At 39.8% G+C, this 24,663-nt stretch overlaps 1 long non-coding RNA gene across 2 annotated transcripts; it reads right to left on the bottom strand.

Moving 5' to 3' along the window:
- Positions 1–1,153: 1,153 nt before the first annotated feature.
- On the bottom strand, positions 1,154–24,384 carry LOC117311568 (uncharacterized). 2 transcript variants are annotated; one of them, XR_012330643.1, is made up of 4 exons: positions 24,189–24,384; positions 13,083–13,329; positions 3,935–4,898; positions 1,154–3,716 (listed from the first exon to the last, which is right to left on the bottom strand). It is a non-coding gene; the product is annotated as an uncharacterized lncRNA (long non-coding RNA). The 2 variants fall into 2 exon arrangements; XR_012330642.1 differs by lacking the exon at positions 1,154–3,716 and having other exon boundaries at positions 4,653–4,898; positions 13,116–13,329; positions 24,189–24,370.
- Positions 24,385–24,663: the final 279 nt, after the last annotated feature.

Here is a 24,663-nt window from a genome sequence, read left to right as displayed (position 1 = left end):
TGAATTCTGACACTGAAGTCCCACAAATTAAAATAAATTGAAAATGGTCTTTCATTTGGGCGTCCGTGTCCACAAATTTCTATTAGTCTATTAGACCAACGCCCTCTTTCGGCAGAAACTTGTAGCCGACTTGTAACCCCGATGCCACCACCCCAGGCGCTGAGTTTGCTTTTTGGTCTTTGTTTTATTTTTCTTTGTTTAACGCCGAGGCCTCAAAGAGCAGTCGCTCTCATTTGTGACGATAAAAAGACAAATTGGGGTTTCCGGAGATGTGGCAATTTCAGGCATCAGGGCTCGTCACCTTTAACATCAGGGCTCGTCACCTTATCGCTCTTTCTGGCACCGTAAATGTAATTATGAGTAACGTCTCATCCTCCGGGGCATTTAGAGTTCAGATTATGCACTGTGATCCCTGAATCTTCAAGTAGGACCTTATTACTCCTGCGAAAACTTTCATTTATTTTATTACAGCTGCTAACCAGTAGCAAACGAGGCATCTGTGTACAATTTAATTCCACACAAAGGGTAGTCCTCACATACTGGAAATTGAGATGTAGAGCTTCACAGCGATAAAATCCCCCCTGAACTCCTAGGAAGGGGGGAGGGAGGGAGGGAAAGAGGGAGGGAGGAAGGGAAAGAGGGAGGGAAGAAGGGAAAGAGGGAGGGAGGGAGGGAAGAGGGAGAGAGAGAAACAAGCTAAATCCCGAATTCCAAGGGTCTTAATGGATTTCGAAACTGGTTGCCAGGAGACGTGAAGGAACCAAGGTTTACTATTACTGCTCGCTATGCCCCGTGTCTGGGGAACACTGGCCAACGGCGATATGATTCCGCACACTGTGTAACGTGGGCTTAGTCGGAAAGGCTGGGGTTTCAGTGGCACCGGGTGTGAACGCCTCTCCCCTAACAGGCGCTGCCCGTTCGCGCCAAGGGTCACGGGCAGGGTAGTCAGTGCATTTATGTTCGAGCGAGTATCGCAGCCTCTCAGTGGCCTTTGGATCAGAGCTCTCAACTTCCAGTTTGTCATTCAAGAGCACTGACAAGCCGTGTAAGGGAGAGCCCCCAAACTAGGCAGCAGTACCAGAAAAGCCAATGTTACCTCTCTTGCTAATGCTCAAAGCACCCCTTACATTTTTCCATTGAACAGAAATTTTTCCATTGAGCAGGATTTTTTTATTGAGGTATAGTTGACATACGACATTATGTTAGTCTCGGATATAACACAATGATATGATATTTGTATATATTGTGAAATGATCACCACCGCAAATCTAGTTGACATTTGTCACCATAGAATTACAAAAACTTTTTTTCTTGGGATGAGAACTTACAGATCTGCTCTTAGCCACTTTCAGATATGCAATACTGCATTATTAGCTATAGTCACCATGCTGTACATTACATCCCCATGACGTCATTTTATAGAATTTAGGATTTTTGAAGAAAGTTTTTCAAATGAAAATAGGCACAAGATTATAGGAAGACCTGCCAAGTAATATATGTATATGGATTTAACATTACCAGTTTTATTCACTTTCCATCAAATTAGATTTTCCCAGGCAACTGAAAGTGTGCATATCATGAAGTTCTCCAATCTTGGGGCTGGAAAAATTTTAGAAGTCACCTAGCCTGAGACCCTTCACTCTCTATGTGGAGAATCTAGGCCAAAGAATATAAATACCTCTTCATCCCCAGAGAATATTTTTACATGGGATTGGATTAGAAATAAATACTTATTATACCATGTAAAAGAGTGTTGGGAACAAAGTTAAATTTCATTAAGGAGTAACATGCTTTATATCAAACTTTGATTTTATACGAAGCTGTTTTGAAAATATGCAGCATAGTAACACAATTACTAATAGATTATAATATAACTTTTGCAGCGTCATAATCACAAAGATGAATCAAATCAAGAAGGTAGGAAAAAAGAAAAAATAGAAATAACTCATCCCTTGGACTCAATTTTTCAATATTGTTCCCTTCAATTCTGTAAAACTTGAAATGGGGGGAAAAAGAAGCACTTTTTTTAACATTCAAAAGATTGCTAACCTTTTCACCGAGTGCATTCTTTCTGACTACAATTACTGAATGAAAACAAAAGGAAGTTACAGGGAAATGCTGCAAAATAAAATAAAATTAGCCAAATAAAAAGCAATGTTAGCCCTAAATGTGATATTACAGAAAACATCAATAATAGACTTTTTATAGGATTTAGAACTCTCATCGATATCCACAAATCATATTTTTTAACTTTGTTACTAAAATCAAGTGGCAAGTTTTCTATAAAGTATTCAGCTGTTTGCTTTCCATCTGTGAAATGAAATCATGTCTCTATGGCATTCCTTTTCCACCAGGGAAGACAACATTCTATAGGGAACCTCAACCAGTGATTCTTTGAAATGTGTTAGAAATGCTGTATCAGAAGGAAGTTTTCTCTACCAACTGTCACAGTCTGTGTGATCTCCCTCAGAATTCGCACAGCAATCTCTAAAGTGCCTTTCAAAGAGTATCTCCTCTCCCTTGTTAAGCCAGCCCTGAAGTCATATTGAAGAATAACCCTATGAAGCCTGTAGCCCACAAAGAAAGTGTCCTCTGGGGACAGAATTGTTGAAAACACACTTCCCCCTAGAGGCAGAAAAGATGAAAGAATATTACACATAATTCAAGAACATTTCTGTAATTCCATAAGTGTTGAGATTTTGTTTTTAACATATAGTTGATCTTTTAGAGGGAACCATCCATTCAAGACATGGGAGGAAAATCAATAAAGGGCAAAAAATTAAATTGAAACCTTGCCTCTAGGTTTTAGCTTTCCTTAGCAGGGACTCTGTTAATTGATCTCTTTTCTTCTTTTATACAAATCTACAATTTTTTGCCAGCACTGTAAGTAAAAGCAATTACATATTTTTTCTATTTAAACTTATGATTTACTTTCATCAGAAAATGCAGTTAAATGTGGCCTCGAGGGATTCTTTTGAAGATGCCGCTCTACCAGATTTATCTCCTTATGATCAGATCTGTTTCTGTATTACTGTCCTCCTAGGTTTCCATCAACCGCAATCTCTCTTCATGTCTTTGGAGATGTCCTGAGATAAAATGACATTAGAAACACTTCCGAAAAATGTAGAACTCATCTGTGATTTAACCTGAGTTGCTGGCATGAGGTTTTCTAGGATTTGCAAGCTACATCAAGAATTCTCACCGTTTATAGACAAGTCATTTAATATAAATCATTAGATTCACAAAAACAAGTGTATGTGCCTCAACTTTATCCATAACACTTCTGACTCCATTTAATTGGTTTATTTAGTTGTACATGGCATTACTCCAAAAAGGACTTAAGAAGGTATGTAAAAATATAAAATGGAATTTTAGAGAATTTTTCTCAGGGCAAAATGCACAGCCATTGCATCCTACTCTCCTACTTTTTTTCTTAAGGTTTTACTAACAGTTGCAAGCCTCGGCAATGGTCCCCTCTCCCGTCTGAGTTCCCACAGCATCCCTCAGGGTCGTGATCACACTCAATTTTATTTCCATTTACAAGGAAGCAGTCTGGATAGGGATCAAGTCCTCAGAGCAGTGTCCTGCGGGAACAGCATGCAGCTGGAAGCCTCACAACATGTCCCGAGATTATCTCCTCACTTATTTGTCCTTCAGTTTCCTCGTTTCCCTCAGTTTTCTCCTTCTAACATGGAGATAACGGTCTTGCCCTGGTGCTGTAGAAGTAAGAGTCAGAAAAAAAAATATTGAGAGACTCACAGTGCTTCGTATACAGTAGGAAATTAATAAATGGCAGCTCTTGCTATTACATTCCCTTCAATGCCTGGTGAAGAGTACTATACCAAGTAAGTGTTCAATCAATGTTCCATAAATTCATTATGAAATGAGTGAATGAATGAATTTAAAACCCAAAACCACGATGGTTTATGCGTACCTTGTTTGGAATTATCTATTGCCTGATCACAACAGACTTTATTTAATAAGCCTTCTTTTTTAACTTTAACAGTGGCTTTTTTGGAGGAAACTTTTTGGCAATCACTCTGATATTGGCCCTGGATTCCCAGACTCAGATATTTCCTGATAAGCTTGAGACAGGAGCTTGTTCAGTGTTCTTTCCTCTGCATAGTGGGGCAAAGAGAACAAGAGCTCATTCGCATAGCTACCCTTCACAGCTTTAAGGCTCCTCCAGAAACTCAGGCTAAAGGGAGCAAGGGGAAATGGGGCAAATCAGAGAGCAGTTTTAAAAATGGAAGAAATAGAAGTGGCTGGTGCCTGCAAGGGACCGGACCTTCAAGATAAAGGGGAGCAAATGCTGTATGGAAGCACGAAGAGGATTGTACTGGAAGGAATGTATTTAATTTATAGATCATGGATATTACCATAAGTAATGAGAAAAGAGTAGAATGTCCTAATGTATTAAAACCCAGGCTGTAAAATTGTCAGACCCAGGGCTGAATGCTCTTGTCCAATTCAAAAAACCTTTTTAAACATCTACAGTGTGTCAAGGACAATGGTGTTCTCTAGCTTAAACCTATTGCATCAGACATTCACTTGTTTTATTTGGGGATATGATTTGACCCAAGTTATATTTGAATCTATGTGATAGTCGCGTGTGCAAAGTTTAAGAGAAACATTATCAGGACAAAAATATATCAAATTTCATCTTATAAACATAACATTTTTTAAAAATCTTATAAAAATCATTTTCCTGATGTTATTACATCACAATATTGAGCAGTTTATACTCCAAATTAATCAGCATTAATCCACTAGAATGTAAACTCCATGAGGACTGGGATATTTTTTTTCTTTAATCCTGCATTCTCTCCTTCAAGAATGATGTAGTAGGCACTTGAAATTTCATTTCACCAATGATAAATCCAAAAAATGCAAGTTTCCTATAAAACAGAATTTAGAAGAGAAATAATAAAGCAGTGAAAGGAAAAAGATAATTCAAAGAGAAATTAGCTCATATATATTCATATACATAACTTCTAAAATAACTTTTTAAATATTCAGATATCATCACATTGGAGTTACGATTATGCAAATAATATCATAAGCCAAAGATCCTAAATACTAACTTCAAGAGATCTTAACACATTGACATACCAGCACCTCATCACTCATACCTAATTCTTGATTATTTCCTCGCTAAGAGAAAAATGCAGTATTCTAAAAAAAGAAAAAAGAAAAACTCAGTACATTATCTTTTGTAACGCTGTGAACAGGAATTAAAGATTATGAGGAAAATTTGTGTTACCACCGTGTACAATGTTGTGAGATACAGTTTTTTATTTCTTTCCAGCAAGTACATTCCAAGAGGTATTATATCTTGGAAAGCTGATGCATGAGACTAAAATAGAATAGAATGCCATGAGGAAAACATCAGGAAAATGCTTGACATTTGCCCTCTCATATTTTTGGTGATCATGTTGTGACATCAAATTTCGCCCTGACACTAGTGGAGAAAACTGTTTCATCAAGTTAACATTGTTACTTTTCAGTTGTTGGTAATTCCTCTACATTAAATGCTCTTCTTTTCTCTTCATCCTTCCCACAAAAATATTCCCTTTTCAGCCTTTATGTGCTTTTTCCCTTTACTAACTGCCTGGGGAAAACAGTAAGAATTATTTTAACATAAACCCTGTTGCTTTGCAGACTTTTGGAAGTCTGGAGGTGAGATATGGAAATGACTTTCCACTTGGGCAAATTGTCATATTCAAGTGTATATAAGTGTACAAATTGTCTCAAATTGCAAGTCATTCATGTTCTAGTGAATCATTTGGGGGTTTTTGTTTAACCTCAGGTACAACTGTTTTAATTAACTATAGCCTCAATTCTTGGCACATTCATGATCAATCTGTACGGTTCTTGTCTTATTTTAAGTTCTCCCCTTCATTGCTCCCTTCATATTCCCTTCACTCTATAAGATCCTCTTTATGTGTTTAATACATACTGTAGATAAGTCTATGTTCTTAAAAAAGAGTGTGTCTTGTGCATACATGTGTTATTCTAATACAGAAACTGTATTATGCTACTTCTTATTTTCACAGACAGTGTCATGGATTGATCTTAACAAAACTATTAGGGAGAAAATCTACATCATTAGTTTCATTTTGTTTAGTTTTTAGAACTAGTCATCTCTTCATTGACGAATAATTGTCAAATATAATTATACGTATTTAATGTACAACGTGATGGTGTGATATACATTGTGGAGTAGTTACCAAGATCAAGATGATTAGCACATATATCACCTCATAGAGGTAACTCATTTGTGTGTGTGTGTGTGTGTGTGTGTGTGTGTGTGTGTGTGTGGTGAGAATGCTTAAAATCTACTCTCAGCAACTTCCAAGTGTACAATACCAGACTGTACATTTGATCCTCAGAACTTATTCTTCTTCTAACTGAAAGTTGACACACTTTGACTGGCATCTCCTCAATGCCCCTCCTCCTAGCTCCTGGCAATCACTATTCTATTCACTGTTTCTCTATGGAATCAACTTTTTCTTTATTCCACTGATACCATACAGTGTATAGTAATTTTCTTTCTCTGGCCTTATTTCACTTAACATAAGGTCCTGAATTTTCATCCATGTTGTCCTGCAAATAGCAGGATTTCCTTTTTTTATGGCTGAATGATATTCCATTGTATATTCATTGTAATACATACATACATATACATATACATCACATTTTTCTTATTCATTCATCCATCGAAGGATATTTAGGTTGCTTCCATATCTTTGCTATTGTGAGTAATGCTGTGATGAACACGGTAATGCAGATATCTCTTTTGAGATACTGATTTTATTTCCTTTGGATATATACCCGGAAGTGGCATTCCTGGATCATATGGAAGCTCTATTTTTAATTTTTTAAGGAATCACCACACTGTTTTCCATAATGACTGTACCCATTTACATTCCCACCAAAAAGTGTATGTGTTCCCTTTTCTCCACATCCTCACCATTTGTTATCTCTTACCTTTTTGGTAAGAGTCATCCTAATAGGTAAGAGGTGATAATCTCATTGTGGTTTTGATTTGCATTTCCTGATGATTAGTGATGTTGAGCATCTTTTCATATATGTATTGGCCAGTTGTATGTCTTCTTTGGAAAAAAAAAAGTCTATTCAGGTCCTTTGTCCATTTTTTAATTGGATTATTTGCTTTTTCCTGTTAAGTTGTATGAGTTCTTATATATCTTAAATATTAACCCCTTATCAGATATATTGTTTACAGGTATCTTCTCCCATTCCATAGGTTGCCTTTTCAATTTATTGACTGTTTCCTTTGCTGTGTAGAAGCTCTTTAGTTTGATGTGGTTCCACTTGTTTATTTTAGCTTTTGTTGCTTGTGCTTTGGTGTCTTATCCAAGAATCATTGCCAAGACCAATGTCAAGGAGCTTTTTCCCTGTTTTCTTCTAGGAGTTTTATGGTTTCAGGTCTTACATTTAAGTCTTTAATCCATTTCAAGTCACTATTTGTGAGTGGTGTAAGATAGAGGTCCAATTTCATTCTTTTGCATGTGGATATCCAGTTTTCCCAATACCATGTATTGAAGAGACTCTCCGTTCTTGGTGCCCTTGTCAAAGATTAGATGACTGGGCTTCCCTGGTGACACAGTGGTTAAGAATCTTCCTGCCAATGCAGGGGACACGGGTTCGTGCCCCTGTCCAGGAGGATCCCACATGCCGCGGAGCGGCTAGGCCCGTGAGCCACAACTACTGAGCCTGCACGTCTGGAGCCTGTGCTCCGCAATGGGAGAGGCCGCGACAGTGAGAGGCCTGCGCACCGCAATTAAAAAAAAAAAAAAGATTAGTTGACCACATATGCATGGGTCTATTTCTAGGTTCTTAAATCTGATCCACTGATCTATATGCTTGCTTTTATGCCAGAACCATACTATTTTAATTACTATAGCTTTTTAATATAGTTTGAAATCAGGAAGTATAATGCCTCTAGCTTTGTTCTTCATTCTCAGGATTGTTTTGGCTATTAGGGGTCTTTTGTGGTTTCATACAATTTTAGGACAGTTTTTTCTATTTCTGTGAAAAATGCCATTGGAATTTTGATAGGCAGTGCATTATATCTATAGATTGCTTTGGGTAGTATGGACATCTTAAGAACATTAATTCTTCTAATCCAAGAATATGGGATATCTTTTCCATTTATTTGTGTCTTCTTCCACTTCTTTCATCAATGTCATAGTTTTTAGTGTACTGGTCTTTCACCTCCTTGGCTATATTTATTCCTAAGTATTTTATTGTTTTTGATGCCATTGTAAATGGGATTGCTTTCTTAATTTCTCTTCAGATAGTTCCTTGTTAGTGTAAAGAAACATAACTGATTTTTGTTTGTTGATTTTATATCCTGCAACTTTATCGAATTCATGTACAGTTCTAACAATTTTTCAGAGAGCCATTAGGGTTTACTATATATAAGATCATGTCATCTGCAAACAGAGATAATTTTACTTCTTCCTTTCCTATTTGGATGCCTTTTATTCCTTTTCCTTGCCTTTTCCTTGTGAGAGTGGCCAACTGCTGTTCCTGATCTTAGGGGAGAAGTCTTTTTAACTTCACAATGTTGAGTATGATGCTAGCTGTGGACTTGTCATATATAGCCTTTATTATGTCACCACAGTGACAGTTTCAACCCTGGGGAAGACACAGCAGTGGGGACACAGCAGTGGGCAGCTCCATTAGCTGAGTTTGGTGCTGGTGAGGACTGCGGGGGTCCTCAGTAGCAAAGCCTGCAAACGTCCACAGCAATGAGGCTTGCTGGGTTTCTACTGCTGTCCCTTGCCTCTTGGGGTAAAATCCCTCCAAGGGGATCCCGCTCAGTGCCAAGCTGCTTTGGACTGGGGGATGGGTGACACAGGTAAAATGCTTCCTACTCTTTTCCATGTGGCCATCCTCCATTTTTGAGCCCTGCAGAGTTTCTACTACTTCTTCACTACAGTCCAGAGCTTTCTCAGAGCTATTTTTATCAGTTTGTAGTTGCTCATTTATTGTTTTGTTGTTTTTGTTGAGCAGGCAAGCGTTGAGACCTCCTAGCCTGCCATGTTGCTGGCCTACATCATTACTTTTGAATGCCGCATAGTATTCTACCATATTTTACTTGTTCACTCCTCCAGTTTCTTTTTTTTTTTTTTTTTTTGGCCTCCCTGTGCAGCTAGCAGGATCTCAGTTACCCGACCGGGGATCGAACCCTGGCCACTGCAGTGACAGTGCCAAATCCTAGTCACTAGGCCACCAGGGAACTCCCATTCTCCTAGTTTTTGATACCTGTGTCCATTCTCTGCTACCAGAAACTGCTCTGATGATGATTTTCATCTGTGTCCCCTTTTGGACTTATATTAGAGTTTCCCTGGGGTATATTTTGCTGCATCAACATGTATATGTGTTTTTACTTTACTTATTATGGTCAGATTACAACAGAATGGCAGCATCAATTTATACTCCCTCCAGCTCTACATGAGGGTTTCCTTTAGGAACTTCTTTACAGTAAAAATTCAGTATGTTTCCAGTGGCTATTTGGTATGTCTCCACTACCAAAGAGGAGGGCCAAACCAGTTTCCTCAGGTCTTTCATAACTTCAGAGTCTGCTTTCTAGATGAAAAGAGAGTTTGAACAAAAGTCCTGGACCAGACATTTAATTGTCTGAATTAAGTCACCTACTTCTTCCTGTCTAAACACTGTGGCCAAAGGAATCACATGTGAGAATTGAATAATTGATTGCCCTGAGTAAAATCCTAGTGTTCTTACCAAATGAGGGAGGAACGGATGCTGGGTGGCCAAAAACAACACATGCTTACTGAAGAGCACATTCTTAAAACCATAGCCTTGTGGTTAGGGGATATGACCAACCCATAACCCTAACCCTAGCCATAACTTCTCTGAGCAATTTCCAATATGTCTCAGTTTTCTGTTTCTACATAAAGGATCACCTCAAAATATAATGGTTTAAAACAGCAACCATTTATTTACTCATGATTCTGCAAATGAGCTCAGCCGGGTGGTTCTGGGATTTTTCTCATTTATGATTTTTCACGTGGCTACAATCATCTGGTAGTTTATTTAGGGCTGGAAGATCCAAGAGGGCCTCACTCACATGCCTGGAGATTAGCTGGGGCTGCTGGCTGTTAAGTCTCAGTTCTCATCCATGCAACCTCTCCAACAAGATGACCTAGCTTTCTTACACTTTCTTACAGGTGATCCAAGAATACAAGTCCCAGTACAAAAGCACATATCAAGTCTCTGGCTTGACATTTGCTGATGTCTCATTGGCCAGAGCATGTCACATGGCCAAGGCCAGCGTCAGTGTGGGAAGGCGATACAATACATAAGGGAGTGAGTACCAGATGCATGATTCATTGGCAGCCATTAAAATAAGAATCTACCATGCTAGAGGACAGAAAATTCCACAACATACTACCCTAAAATGGTGAGTTTTACTGAGAGTCACCTAGGGAAGAGGTATGACTCCCTGGCCAAAAACTGAAACCAAGTAGGAGAAGCCCAGAGAAAAATTTGTCTCTTCTGGCTTGAGCCAGCCTAGGAGACTGAGGGAGCACTAAGGTGATGGGTTCTAAGATGAAAACTCCCCATGGATTCTGGAGAGGAGCTCAAGGTACAGACAAAATACAGGCAATGTGGCTTTGGATTTTTCCCAGTTCTTTAAAGCTGAAGGACATCTACTGAATATAGCTTCTGAGCCATGGATGCCGTCTATGACAATGGCAGACAGGGCTATTGTCCATCCAATGTCCATTCTCCCCTTTGTTCTTAGAACCCCACTTTATTCAAGGAAACAATCTTCTCTGCTGATAAACTATTATTGATCATCCTCCCTTGACACTTATCATGGCCATGTGAAACGAAGTTTAGCTAATCAAATGTAACTACAAGTTACATTAGAAGTTGGGTAAAAATTTCAGGAAGGCTCTTTTTAAAGGGAGGGCATACACTAAGGCGCTTGTTCCTTTCTATTCTTCCTTCCTGGTATATGTACATGATGGCTGGAGCTCCAGCAATCATATCAGACTATAAAATGACCTTGAAAATAGAGCCCTCATGTTAAGGATGGTGGAATAGAAAAATCAGTGTCTGAGTCCCCTATGATAGACCTGCAGGCTTCTTTTACAAGAGTGAATGAATTCATATTTTTATGCCACTCTTTGTTTGAGTTTTTGGTCAATATACATGAACCTAGTCCTAACCTAGTCCATCAAGGTAGGTTGAATAACTTGTATTATGTAAATTAGGCTGTTGTGGTTTCTTGAAACTTGGTATTTACTTTCCTTTTATTCTTTCCTGTTATACAGAAAAGTCCTTTGAAGACTTTTCTCACTGGTGGGTCTATAGAACCCTCAGATCCACTGTGAGATGGACCTGAGTCAGGACTCCATTTATTACCTGGTCTCCCATTTGCCCCCACTATAAAAGTGGTCCACAAAAATGTTTTGGTTCCCTGGATAGCAATGTTAAATTGTACCCCAGGTCCAACAGTCCTTGTAATGTTTGGGTATTGCCTTTTCCCCAGTGATTGGTTATCTGCGTAAATGCCATAGGTGTCCTTGGGAAAGGACTAGGGGGATTGTCACCATATACACTTGCCATGGTATTGCAGGGTCCTTCCTCCTGGAGATATGGCCTCTCCCTTAATTCAGGGGTTCTAGGTCTTAAAACAGCTCAGGGTCTGGAAACTGAGCAAAGGATCATGACTTTTGGGTCTGGCTGCATTCAGTCCTTTTATCATCCATCCTTGATTTCTCTTGTTGCATAAATTAAGCAATACCCTTATTGCCTGCCTTCTGTCTTGCTCCTAGGGAAGACATCTTCTGTTAACCAACCCTGAGCCTTCTTAGAGGTCAAACCCACTCACTCCATGCCCCTCTGATTTTATAGCCTCGTTTCTTCTGATGATTAAAGACCAACAGGTCTTTATTATTTTAGAATCCTATTATCCCCTTGTTACCAGGAAGCTCAGTTCTATATCAGCGTCTCCTATCATCAAGGACAAATACCAGTGAGCATTTCACTGAATCTGGTGCCCTCTCACCAGAGCATTTGTTTAATACATTGATAAATAGACTATTCTCTGGGCCCTTTCCCAGAACATAATCAGCTAATGGGCTGACTGACCTTAGATTGTATGTCTATTCTAGCATGCCCTCTTCTCTGAAACTTCTGATCTGTTTTTCACTGCCTACCACAGCAGCTCTGGAATTTCTATTTCGCTTGGTGTGAGCCTTCCCTTTCTTTTCAGGGTCATTGCCAATATCGTTAAATCATGTATCATGGAAGCGTGCTCACGTGATAAACTCCTTTATTATGTTCTAACTTCCCTTCGTGCAGCACCCTCAGGACCCAGTTCCATACCCATCCTCCCAGCAGCAGCTACCATGTTGGTAAGTTCTTGCACTTCCTTCCAGGTAGAGTCGCTATCCTTCCTTAGCAGGCCAGCACTTCCACAGATGAGTTTTATTGTGATTTGACCCTAATTATTGACCTGGTAGCCAGGATGTGAGATGGGTGTGGATCCCAAGGGCACTTCTTATTGTCTTGCGTGGCAGAGGCTTCCAAGTTGTTTTCAAGCAAGAGGGTGGGAGGGAAGGTCCTTTAACAAGGAGTAGTGGGCCCTTTCTGCAGCCCTAGGAAGTTCCGATTTCCCCATTTCATGTCATAGGCTACTACTTTTTCCCAGTCAGGGCCATGGCCTTGGTGTCACAGACTTTCTAATGTTAAAAATTCAACCACCTCTGGAGCACTAGTATTCTTATATGCACTATGCCTGATCCCTTTGATTTTTAAGCGTCTGCTTATATGCTGCCCAAAAGGCCTTCTGACTTTCATACTTAACCTTTAATTAATAGCTAATATCCCTCAGTTTTCATTGTCTTACTCTATTTGATTAATTTTCCTCAGGAATAGCCATCCAATTCCACAGTTCTTATAATAACTACTTCCACCAAAATTCTCAGACACCTGTGGTATTGCCCCTACCTCTGCACTCCTTTCCACAATCCACCCATAAATTCCTTTCCGTTGGTATCCCATCCCAGTACACCAACCGTGACAGTTTTAATGAATGCATTGCTACAAGCCTGGGGTGATCTGTGTTCCACTTGCCACCATTGATGCTGTCCTCAATGCCAGTCAGCTGGAAGATGATCCGGCTCCAAAATCTCATTGTAGGGTTGGCTTCCTCATACCACACCTGACACCAACTCTCATAGATGTGGTTCTCTGGGAAACACACTCTAAGAGAAGATTTGTATGCAGGAAATTTACTGGTAAATGTTTTCATGATGAGAACATCTGTGGGAGAGTGAAGCAGGAGAATTAGGCAGAGAGAGGGGTTGAGTTGCAATACAATCCCACCAAGAGTTCTGGAGCTAGGATGCCCAAGTTTGAAGCAAGGTATCCAGCTTCACCTTGAAGTGTGACCCCTAAGAGATGAATGACCTTGGATGAAGTGGCTTTCTTCAGCTTATAAAGGCAATTCCTGGAGAGCAACTCAGCTGACAGTCCTCAGCTACCAACATTCCCAGCAGCTGATGGAATGAGTGTGTCTCTGCCCTAAAACGGGGATCTGGAAAGCACAGAACACATTCACCATAGCCGAGGAGACACCGCAAGTGAAATGGTCTCTTAAATATCAACAGGAATGAATGAATCCAATGTGTTAGAGATGCTGGAGACCCAGAAGCAGTACTTAGCAATCCAAGGTAAAGTAGAAACACATGATTACTATTCCACAGGACTGGGACTAGCGCGAGGCAATCAAGACACACCGGACACAAAATTTAATCACTCTCAAGGTTGTGGCAGTGAAGGGCTTAGCACTCATGTTACCCCCGAGAGTGAGTGCCTCCTTAAATTTTGTATCCTAGGCACCTTGCTTGCCTTACCTTCCTCCCCTTCCTGCTCTTATAAACAGCAATGTCATCATTGCAATTAAAATGTTCTGATCCATGTGAAACTTTGGTGACTTTTAATTTATTATTTGGTCCCTAGAAGAAAAATATAAAGTTAAACTGCTAAGGTCCTACTTGACTTGAATAAAAAACACAAAGTCCTAAGAGTAACAACACTTTGCCCAATTTTCAGTCCTGAATCCATTCACACAGTTGGTGAAGAAAAGTCTGGGTTCCATTGAGGAAAGAAGGAACCTGAAGTAACACCACAAGTGAGTACTGTGGCTCTTCTTCCGACTCTTCTCCAAAGGGACCTTTAGCTATTCATCAGTATAACCATGCACTAGGAAAAAAGGGAAATACCCCAAATTTTGGAAAACTATTGTTACACTGAATCAAGGGTAATTCTAACTCCCAGAGCTCCCAGATATCACTACAGTCTACCAATCACAGGAGAGATAATAAAGGACACACGATATGCTGACTTTTTCTTTAACTTTATCCACCTCACCAGAGATCCAATGGGACAGTCATACTATCCATGATTACCAAAAATATAGATATCCTCAGCAACTCAAGAATACTTTCATTGCCTTCTAACCCATAGAGTAAAGACTATTTTAGTAGACAAGACCAAGTGGAAACTCAAGGATTTCCCCTCCTTTCCAAAATTGAAAACCAAAAGCAATTCTGCATTTCTGAGAAATTACCAAGATTGGGGGCATCATGAAATATTTCTTATATGTGAGGGAAGAGGATGATTCCTATCACATGTCCATTTATATGTCCAATTTGGCTGGAATGAAAAGAGTATAATCTTGGGGAAATGACAGTGAACTATTTGATGTTCAATCTTATAGAGACAGTATTTGTAGTCATCTAAACAGATGTGGGCAAACCAAACAGCCCCCTCGAAACTGTTATGCAACTACTGACTTAACAAGTTATTTCTCCAACCCAGGATTTAGAAAATTTGCCAATAAAGATGGTAAATATTTCAGACTTTGCTGGCCATATAGTATGTCTCAACTACTCCACTCTGTCCTTGTAGCATGAAAGCAGCCATAGAGAATCCATAAATGAATGCATATCACTGTGTTCCAATAAAACTTGATTTACAAGAACAGAAAGCTGTAATTTTCTGACACCAGCTCTAGCCTAATAAATTAAAAACCCCAGATCAAGTTTCTTTGACCTGGCAGGGAAAGCAATATACTTTTATGACAGCACCTCAGGTGTATTTCAACTCACTAGCTTGAAACATAATTTTGCAGGCACCTTGACTGTCTTAATATCTCATAGGTCATCACACTGATCAAGTACTTTTGTAACATATTAAGTGTATCTGGAAACATAAAATGACAAATACTATTCAGACCATTTAAAATATATGCTTAGGTGAAGACAGAAGATAGAACCCATGAAAATACATGTATTTGCACTGTAAAATAAAGGACAAATTTACGCATCTTATACTCCATACCCTTAAAAAAGAAAGATACATTTCACTTGCTGGGCCTCTTTGAATTTTGGAGGCACTGTATACTGTGTTTGGGTTTGCTACAGCGACCCAGCTAAACTGAAAGACTGTTAGCTTTAAGTGGGGACCAAAGTAAAAGCAAGCTCTCCAACAAGTCTAGGCTGAAGTATAAGAAGTCTGCTACTTGTCATTATGATGTAGGAGATCCTTGAAGTGTCTGTGGAAGATGGAGATACTGTCTAGATACAAGCTTCATTAGAAGCATCACAATAGCTGGCCTTGGAGTTGGAGCAAGTAAATAGTCTCCTTGTGAGGAGCATTCCTCGGCTTGCTGTTGGACCCTGATGAAGACAGAATGTCTGACCATGGACCACCAAGTGACTATGTGTCCTGAGCTGTCCATCCTGAACTGAGTTTTATCTAATCCCTTCACATAAAGCCAAACATGCCCAGCAGTTCCCCACATCAAATGGAAGAAGTATGTATAAGTTCAAGCCCACCAGATACTGGAGGGTCATGGGGAAGATTTTTACTCTCTCTGAATAAATACTACTCATTCCATACTGATACTCCTTCCTTAATTTACACCTTTGGTCATAGGAAATATATTCCAGCCAACTCACTGGTGAAGGGGAGAAAAACAAGCCTGGTTTAAGGATAATGCTGCAAAGTATATTAGCATCAGCTAGAAGCAGACTCTGAAGTTACAGCCCCCCATCTCACCCACTTGCAAGTGGCCTCGAAGAGACAGTGGAAAAGGTTTTACCTGTCTACTTTACCTTGAAGGAGATATGGCCTGAGTAAGAATATTTGATTTATGTATATGGGAGAGACTGTTAATTGCCTTTCAAGATCCACTGTCCCCTTCAGTCTTGGTGATTTTAGCTAGGCACATTGCTTGATGTAGACATGTGATTAATGATGAGATGTAAGCAGTAATGTCATGTGTCATTTCCAGAGAGGCTTATGAAAGAAATCAGAGTTTGCTATCTGCCCCCTTCCTCCTTTCTCCAGTTAGAAGGAAACATGATGTCTAGAGCTCAAGAAGCTATCTTGGATCAAGGGATGAGGATCACACCTAAAGAAGAAGAGGTAGTGATAGCCCTGAATGGTACAGCTGAAGATTTCTCTAGGTTATAATCTTCTTTCTTGCTTAAGCCACTACATTGAGTTTTTCTGTGATATGCAGATGAACTTAATCCAAATTCACGTGATGGAAAAAGATTAATGGAATGACTCCATGGTCAGAGCTCTGGTCGGAAGAAGATTTGAAGATTGCTGACAAAGAGATGTAGGGATAAGGTATGTTGATAGACATTTTGAATGGGCCTAGAGTGTGAGAATATTTGTGTTCCATGTCAATGCTCAGCAGAAATTTCCTACCCTGGAGGAGGGTCTTAGTTATTCAGGTGGGAAAGATGACCTTGTCTAGCAACTTCCTTCCCCAGCCACTCCATTGCTGTTCAAAGGACTCATAAACAAACTATCCATGCTGTCAGGAGCAGACGTTATACATCACCTCCACAAAATAGACTTTGCCTTAGCAAAACTGGCTTAGCTACTGCTACTATGAGTACCCAGTTTGACAACAGCAGGGAACAACCCTGCGATAACCATTCTCTGGGTGAAACATCCACCTCTCTGAAGGGAAGCTAACTACACTGAATCCCTTCCTCTGGGTAGCAATGTAATATTTTCACTGAAATGTATACTTATTCTGTATTTGGATTCATTTCCTTATCACAATGCTTCTGCCAGCTCCATCATCTGTGGAGTTACTGTCATGGTATCCCACACACCATTACTTATGACCAAGGAATTAACTTTACAATGAAAAAAGGTAGGTAATAATCTCATTCCCATGAGATCTGCAGGTTTTATCACATACTCACTATCTGTCAGAAGCAGCTAGTTTTAAAGAACATAGGAAAAACCTATTTAAGGTTCAATCAAAATACGTTGCTGTTGCTTCCACAGCCAGAATACATGGCTCTAGGAATGAAGGGACAGAAATGGGATTGTCACATGTCATTATTACTCCTAATGACCCACTTTCAAATTTTATGCTGCCATCTCTGTGACTCTGGGTTCTGCTGGTTTTGAACCCAGGAAGGAATGATTTCACAATTGACAATGGCTACTTGGAATCTGTGTACCAATGAGTAAATAAGCAAAATATAGGATGAGTCCTAAGTTGGTTTTACATTGTCTAGAAGGGTTAATCCTAACTATTAAGGGGAACTAGGTGTGCCGAAACACAGAAACATGAATGGAATTAAAGGGCCCCCATGAGGTCCTCCTCGCATGAAAACACCAGTGATAAGCAGACAGGGCTGACTACCAGAACCCTCAGAACACAGGCAGCATATCTGAGCCAAGGAATCAGACTCCAGTGGATTAAAGGTTTGGGGGTCAATTCATCAGGTGAAGAGCAGTAACAAGCTGAGATACCGGCTGAAGTCAAAGGATCCACGGCATGGCAGAGTCCCTAAACCCAATGATAGCCTCCTGATTTGGTACAGATTTGAGGGTTCTGATCTCTACTCTTGTTTCCATCCTCATTCTATCCCGCGTATGTTTGTATATTTTACCTACTTTCTCTTTTTCTCTCTGTTTGCTCCACTGTCACATTGATAACTTTACAATGTGGTCCATCAGCTGTGGAATATTGAGATGGGATCATCACAGAATTAGAGAAATAATGGACCCTATCGAAAACTCCTGATCCAGAGTCTGGTTACTATCACCAATGTGATCTGAGTTGCTCTTCCTCAGGAGAAAGAGTGAGTGCCTTTTTAGGCACATGAGGAATAACTTATCATGTGAGGTGATTTTCTTGTTTGGCTGTGAGGTATGGGGATACTCTTGAGGGTGAAAATCGAGAGGCCAAAGTGATGGCTGCAATGAATATTTGTCAGGCTTTTCTTCCCTTAGCCTCCCCAACCTTCACCCCTTCCGATTTTAGGGTGATATGGGTGGGGTTCGGTGCTCTGCCTCCTGCTGTGGAAATCAGGTCATTTTTCATTTATTACAAAATGTAAGTCCATGCATCTATTTTTCAGCATATATCAAAAGTGTTAGGTACTGCTAATAAATTAAGAGGAAAGGTCTCTACTACTGGGGGCTTCTATTTTAAGACCTAAAGATGGGCTTTGAACAGTCATAGAATGAATCCCAAGTAAATTATTCACATGTCAAATTTTTAGAAGAATTCAGCCAGTCCCATCTTTCATTTCACAGACGAAGGAGAGCCTAGAAATTTCCGTGAATGGCCAGTGCCACCAAATAAAGCCAAGCCAAGAAGCAAGGCATCACGACTCTAGCATCCCTCAGTAGGATATGTCTTACTGTGTTATCATACATTATTATTAAGAACTTTGGAGATTTTTGTTCTGAGCCTGAAGTGTGTGGAGGTGTTACTCGGTGATTGTTTAGTATTTGACCTAATTTTCTAAATTTTCTATATTCAGCCTTTTATCAAGTAAGTCCTTTTTTAAAATCTACACATCTTATTTTTCAGGAATAATGGTTTTAATTGGGTTATATTTCTATTTGGTTTATCCTCCTAATGAATCACTCATTCTTAAAAGTTCCTGTGTTTCCTAGTGTCATCATGAGTAGACACTCTTCTATTTCTCAACGGGAGTTATTTTTAAGCTGCCAGAGCCACAAAGATCAAACGGAAGCTTTGGCTGACACATCTTTTACATGACTAGTTACTGGACTTTGGGGAAAGATTCACACTCTGTAAAATTTGCATAGCCGTAGACATATTTTCGTCATAGAAAATCCAGGGGGCCTCTTGTTTCATTCAGCTATTCAAAGATGATGAAGCAAAGTAATAGATTGTTTTCTTCTTCCTTTGAACAAGGAAGAACCATGAAGACACAGTTAAAAAACAAGAAAAATAAAAAACAAATTGCAATATCCAAAAGGCATTCTGTATTATGGAAAAAACTCTGCCCACACAGTGTGCAGAGCCTCAGGGCTTGGGCAATCCTAAAACCTCAGATGCACACTGACCCTGCCTGGATGTTGCTATAAACTGGAAAAGTGCACTGAGGATAGGCATAGAATTGGGACCCCAGGCAGCTTTGGAATGTTTATGGTTAAGAAGAGAAAGAAGGTGTTCTAAAATGTACCCGGGATTTGTTTTAATCAGGTATGGTGAAGTGACACTGCCTTTGAAAGAAGAGTTTATTGCTTACATTTCCCAAGAGAAGGGGGCTTGACACACCACGCAGGACCACGTGGGGAAGCACCGAAGTGGGTGGGTCAGGAGGCAGAAGGGGAGAAGGAAGAAGTATGGCCAGAGACTTTTTTGTGGTTTCTGAGGGAAGGAATGGGCAAGGCAGGGTTGGCAAGTTTGAACAAGTGTAGAATTGAATCATTTGAATAATTTGTAGGGCTATGGGCTGTTGGAGTGGTCTCCAGTTGTCCAGTATCTGATTTTGAGGGCAAGGAAATTGGTTTGGTGTGTGAGTTAAACAAAGGAGGTGGCCAGGGACAGGGTCTTCGGATGGGTTAGTGTGCATACGAAAGTTAAGCTCATGGAAAAGTTGTTTGCTCTCTCTAGGAAGCAGCTCATCCTGGAGGGGCCGTCTCTCCCAAGCCAGCAAGGGCGGCCAGAGATGTCAAAGCAGATAAAGATCATGATTAATACAAAAGGCAACTATTAGGCAAGTTGTTCTTTGGTGGAGTTAACCAAAAACAAAATATCATGGTAGAACTGCTCTTTAATATTCATTAAGTCTTACGGAAAAAAAAAGAGGAAATCTATACAATCTCTGGATTTTATATGTGGTTCTGTCCCAAACATTGATCAATGCTGGTAGAATATATTACTGAACTAATAACCTAAATCACAGAAGTATAATTAAGTTCAGGAAGTTTTACATTATTGTAAGGATAGATGGATGCTTTGCCCTCCTCCTCTCCAATTTAGAATGTATATATGGATAAAGGCAGACATTGGAATGAGGCTGCCACCAGCCAAGGAATGCCTGGAACCACCAGGGCTATAAAAGGCAAGGAAGGATCCTCTCCCTACAGCCTTCAGAGGGAGCATGGCCCTGTTGACACCTTGATTTTGGACTTCTAGCCTCCTGAACTGTGAGAGGATAAATTTCTGTTGTCTTAAGCCAAAACAAAAACAAAAACAAAAAAAACTGTACATATGTACATATTTCTTTCTGCATTAACATTTTTTATTTAAAGGTATATTAGTTTTCCAATAGCAGTTTTCCTTCTTTTCTAGGCTGTGGTTTAGTTGAATAGAATAAAAATTAACATGTGTTTATCAGCAAAACCTATCAGAGTAGCTAGAAATTGAAAACAATCTAAATACCCAAAGCTAAGAGATTAAGTAAATGATGAGATATCCATACAATGAAACATGAAACAGGTATTTCAAATAATGTTGCTGAAGAACAATGAATATTTTCAATACACTTAATGAAAAATGTAAGTTACAAAATTCTGTGTTCTAGGTGATCTGCTTTTCTGTAAAAAAAAGTATTTACATGCATTAAAAAAAAAAGAGGCTGGGAGGATACAGAGAATGTGCACCAAGATGGGATCCACCGTAGATATGGGCTGTGAGATTATAGTTGATTTATTTTCTTCTTTCTCCATATTTATATTCTTAAAATTTCTGTAAGTATGTATTATTTTATAAAAATGAGAAAATAATGGGAAAAGATGAGACAATAAAAATATTTATTTTTATTTTATTATACTGGAGTTTCTTTTCCCAAAGAAATTTTCTCCTACTGCTGGTTCTGCTGGGTCACAAGGCTCCAGTGGCAGGGCAGCCAGGGTCAGCTGGGGTCAGAGCCTAGACCTTCTGCAGAGCCATTTCTTATTCCAGGTCCCATTCAAAACTGTTGCCCTATGGGATAGGCTTCCAAAATCCACAGAAGCTCACCAGTTCTTATTGGTGAGCAAGGCGTGGTGCAACAACACGTCTCTCACTGTAGAAAGAATATCCCCAAATACCCAGATCACTGGACTCTAGAAATTCACCAAGATGGCAAAGCCCTAATCTTTCTCAGTATTTGTTTTTCATACCGGGGCATGCAAAGGCATCAAAAGAATTTTCTACTTCTTGATCACCAAGTCCCATTAGCATAATTCCAACTACTATGGGAATATCAAAATGGCACTATTTCTCCAAACTATACTGTGATAGCAAGAGAACTGACATATACGGGATGGGATATATATTCCAAACACCTTGGACAATACACCATGCTGCCGAGCCATGGCTGAGCCTACCCAGCACGTGAAATCTGGAATCCTGTAAGAATGCTCCAGTGTTAATCAATTCAGGCCAAAAGCGCCTTCAATGGTGTCTTATTTGGTCTAACAGCTTTAGAATCCACTCTCATGTATGTTCCTCAGACTCTCGCCAAGCCTGATCAGTGACATCTTGTAACTCTGTATAAACTCTCTCTTCCAAGCCTGGCCTTTGTGCCTCTCAGTCAGGGCTCTGTTGGATTTTAACTCTTGTTACAGGCCTCAAGGCAATAAGTGGTAACATTAGTTTAGGAGGCAATCACCAGATGTTTCCATTTTAAAGGCTTTTAGCAGAGGAAGGCTTATTCCCTCGGAGGCGGGTGAGGTTTTCTCTGCTGGCAAGGGAGTGGAAGGGAATTTACAGGTTCCAAGTTCTCAGCCTTGTCCTAATGTCTTCAAGCCATGGCTCCTGTCCCACTGGAGCCCCACGAGTGCCCTTACCCTAGGCTAAGAAGCCTAGCATTTAAGCATTTAATTGACTTACAATTCTTCATCCTTTACCCCTCAGCTGTATCAACCCTGAAGTTAGAAGGGATGGAGAATTCCTTCAAAGCTGTGTGGAGGGCTTCTGGTTCCCTATGAGTATTCTTAAGTCTATGATCATAGCTTTTCATTTCTCTCGTACTGTCTAGGGTTCTCAGAAGCCAAGTGACTCCACAGTCTTTACAAACACTACTGTCACTATAGCAACTAAGTCCCACGGCCACTTGATCTCCCCCCGCCTTTCCTGCCACCTGCACTTCACTCCTGGATACCACGCAGTGATGACTGGAATAGTCATGATGCCACTCCAGGCCACGAACTACCCACGGCCCATACTCCCCTGACCCCTGTCAAGGAAGTAATCTCTGTGCTCCTTGAACATACACACAATCCAATCCCAAAATCTGTTTCAAGGATCTGTTTTCTATGTATAAAGAGAACGAATATAAATTATAACTGGGTTTGTCCCTTAGTTCAATAGTCCCACATAGAACGCCAGAATTAAACACAGATGGCAATTGTCCCCTCATTTTACACGGGCTGGATCATATTACATCATTTTTCAGTCTAAAATCTCTAATCTGTCATTCCCTGGCTAATGTCTCTTCTCTCTCCATGCTCACTCGACTATTAATTAAGCATTTCCTTGGGGGTACTTAATTCCTTGCTTTCTACCTGAAATAGAATATCAGTGTGCTGCTTCAAACAAAGTCAATGCTTTTTCCAAGAAGAATATGAGTGGATTTAATTTCTTTTATTATTTTTGCAGCCCCAGCATGTAGCTCAATTGTGGCCTCATAAAACGACCTCTTGTGATATCAAAATTATCGTAACAATAATCTTTATGTTTTGAATGTTTACTATATGGTTTATATACCTTGTCTCATTTAATCTTCACATCAATTCCATGTGGTATACACCATTTTAATCCCCCCATTTATCCATGAAGAAAACTGAGGCTTAGAGAGTTTAACATAAGTAACATCCTCAAGGTCACACAGCTGGTAAGTGAAAGGACCAGCTCTTTGACGCTAAAGCCACAAGCCTCCATGGCTTCTTTCAGTAGTGTTTATAGAATGAAGAGCCAAATGAGGAGCCCCAGTAAATGTTATCCGTAGCATTTCCACATTATTTTACTGACCCCGAACAAAATTTCCTGGAATTATCACTAACCCTTTATATCAGACTTCACTCTTACATCCCCATCAATGGTGGCTTGTTAAACAGAAACCAACTCTGGCTAAATTTACCAAAAATAAAGGGATTTGTTGAAAGGTCAGGTTAGTCCACAGAATTTAAGCAGCAGCTGACCAGCAAATCTTGGAAAGGACAGAATCCAGGCGAAGGCAGGGAATAAGGTAACAGGAAGTAGTAGACAGACTCCACCATTGGGATGAATCAGCTTCAACTATTTTCAGTCCTTGTGTCACTCTGCTTCAAGCCTCAAATTCCAGGGAGAGTATGACTGACATCATCTGGATCCTCTGTCCAGCCCTACGCCAGGGGATGGGGGTGGAGGAAGGATGGGGCACTGTGATTGGCAGCTCCACCAAGACTGCATTCCAGAAAGGAAAACAGAGGGGAAGTAACCAAAAGAAGGCTTCGCGGGCGCTAGGCAAGCAAGTGCAAAAGGTCTGCTGCAATGACTTTAACACATCCATGATCAGAGAGAAAGATTTATACTCTTGAAAATATAAAAAGAAATGCACATAGAGGCAATTGATAAAGAGTCCAAAACATTTAGAGCACTGTTTCTCAAAAGGACCACTTTTTAAAAAATACATAAAAGATTATAAAACAAACACCCTCGTGGATCATCTAGTGTTGTCTTCAATTACCTTTTTACTGCAATGTTACTTAGATGTGTACCAATATAAAACTAGGGGTAAAAATCTTTGGATTTATAGCACTTATAAAATTATAAAGCCACAGCAAGGTTTAACACAACAGCCACTCAATTCAAACAAAATGACAAAACCAATATAATTCAAATTACTTACCTAAGTTTAACTTGACAGGTGATATTTTTCTGAAACTGAGCTGCGACTCCCGACGTGAACATAGTACTGATGGCTATACTGCGGGCATCCTGGAGCTCAGCATTGCTATGCCACTGCGTGTCTTATGATGACTCAATTCCCCCAACATTTTTCCCTTCAATCCACTGGAAAACCTTGCGACAGCTGGGCCAGTTCATTGCTTTTTCTTCGTTTGGTGTGAAAATATCTCTCCCTATCAGCCCATGATAATTAGAGTACTGCTACTTGCTGTTAATGAATTGAAAACCCAAATGCAAATAGAGGTGTAACAATTCTTGGCACTTCTCAGTTATGAGCTGGTCACTCAGATGATCATAACTGAGTGCTGATATGAAATTTTTGAGATACCTTAGAAATATAAATGCGACTTTTAAACTATCTATTGGAGGATCTGAGACTATGTCCTTGGAACCCCAGGAATCATGACCCTCAGTTT

Source organism: Tursiops truncatus, chromosome 3 (genome assembly GCF_011762595.2).
Source record: "Tursiops truncatus isolate mTurTru1 chromosome 3, mTurTru1.mat.Y, whole genome shotgun sequence".
Classification (NCBI taxonomy): domain Eukaryota; kingdom Metazoa; phylum Chordata; class Mammalia; order Artiodactyla; family Delphinidae; genus Tursiops; species Tursiops truncatus.
Note: the sequence above shows the minus strand (reverse complement) of the source record. Positions and strands in the feature narration are given on the sequence as shown.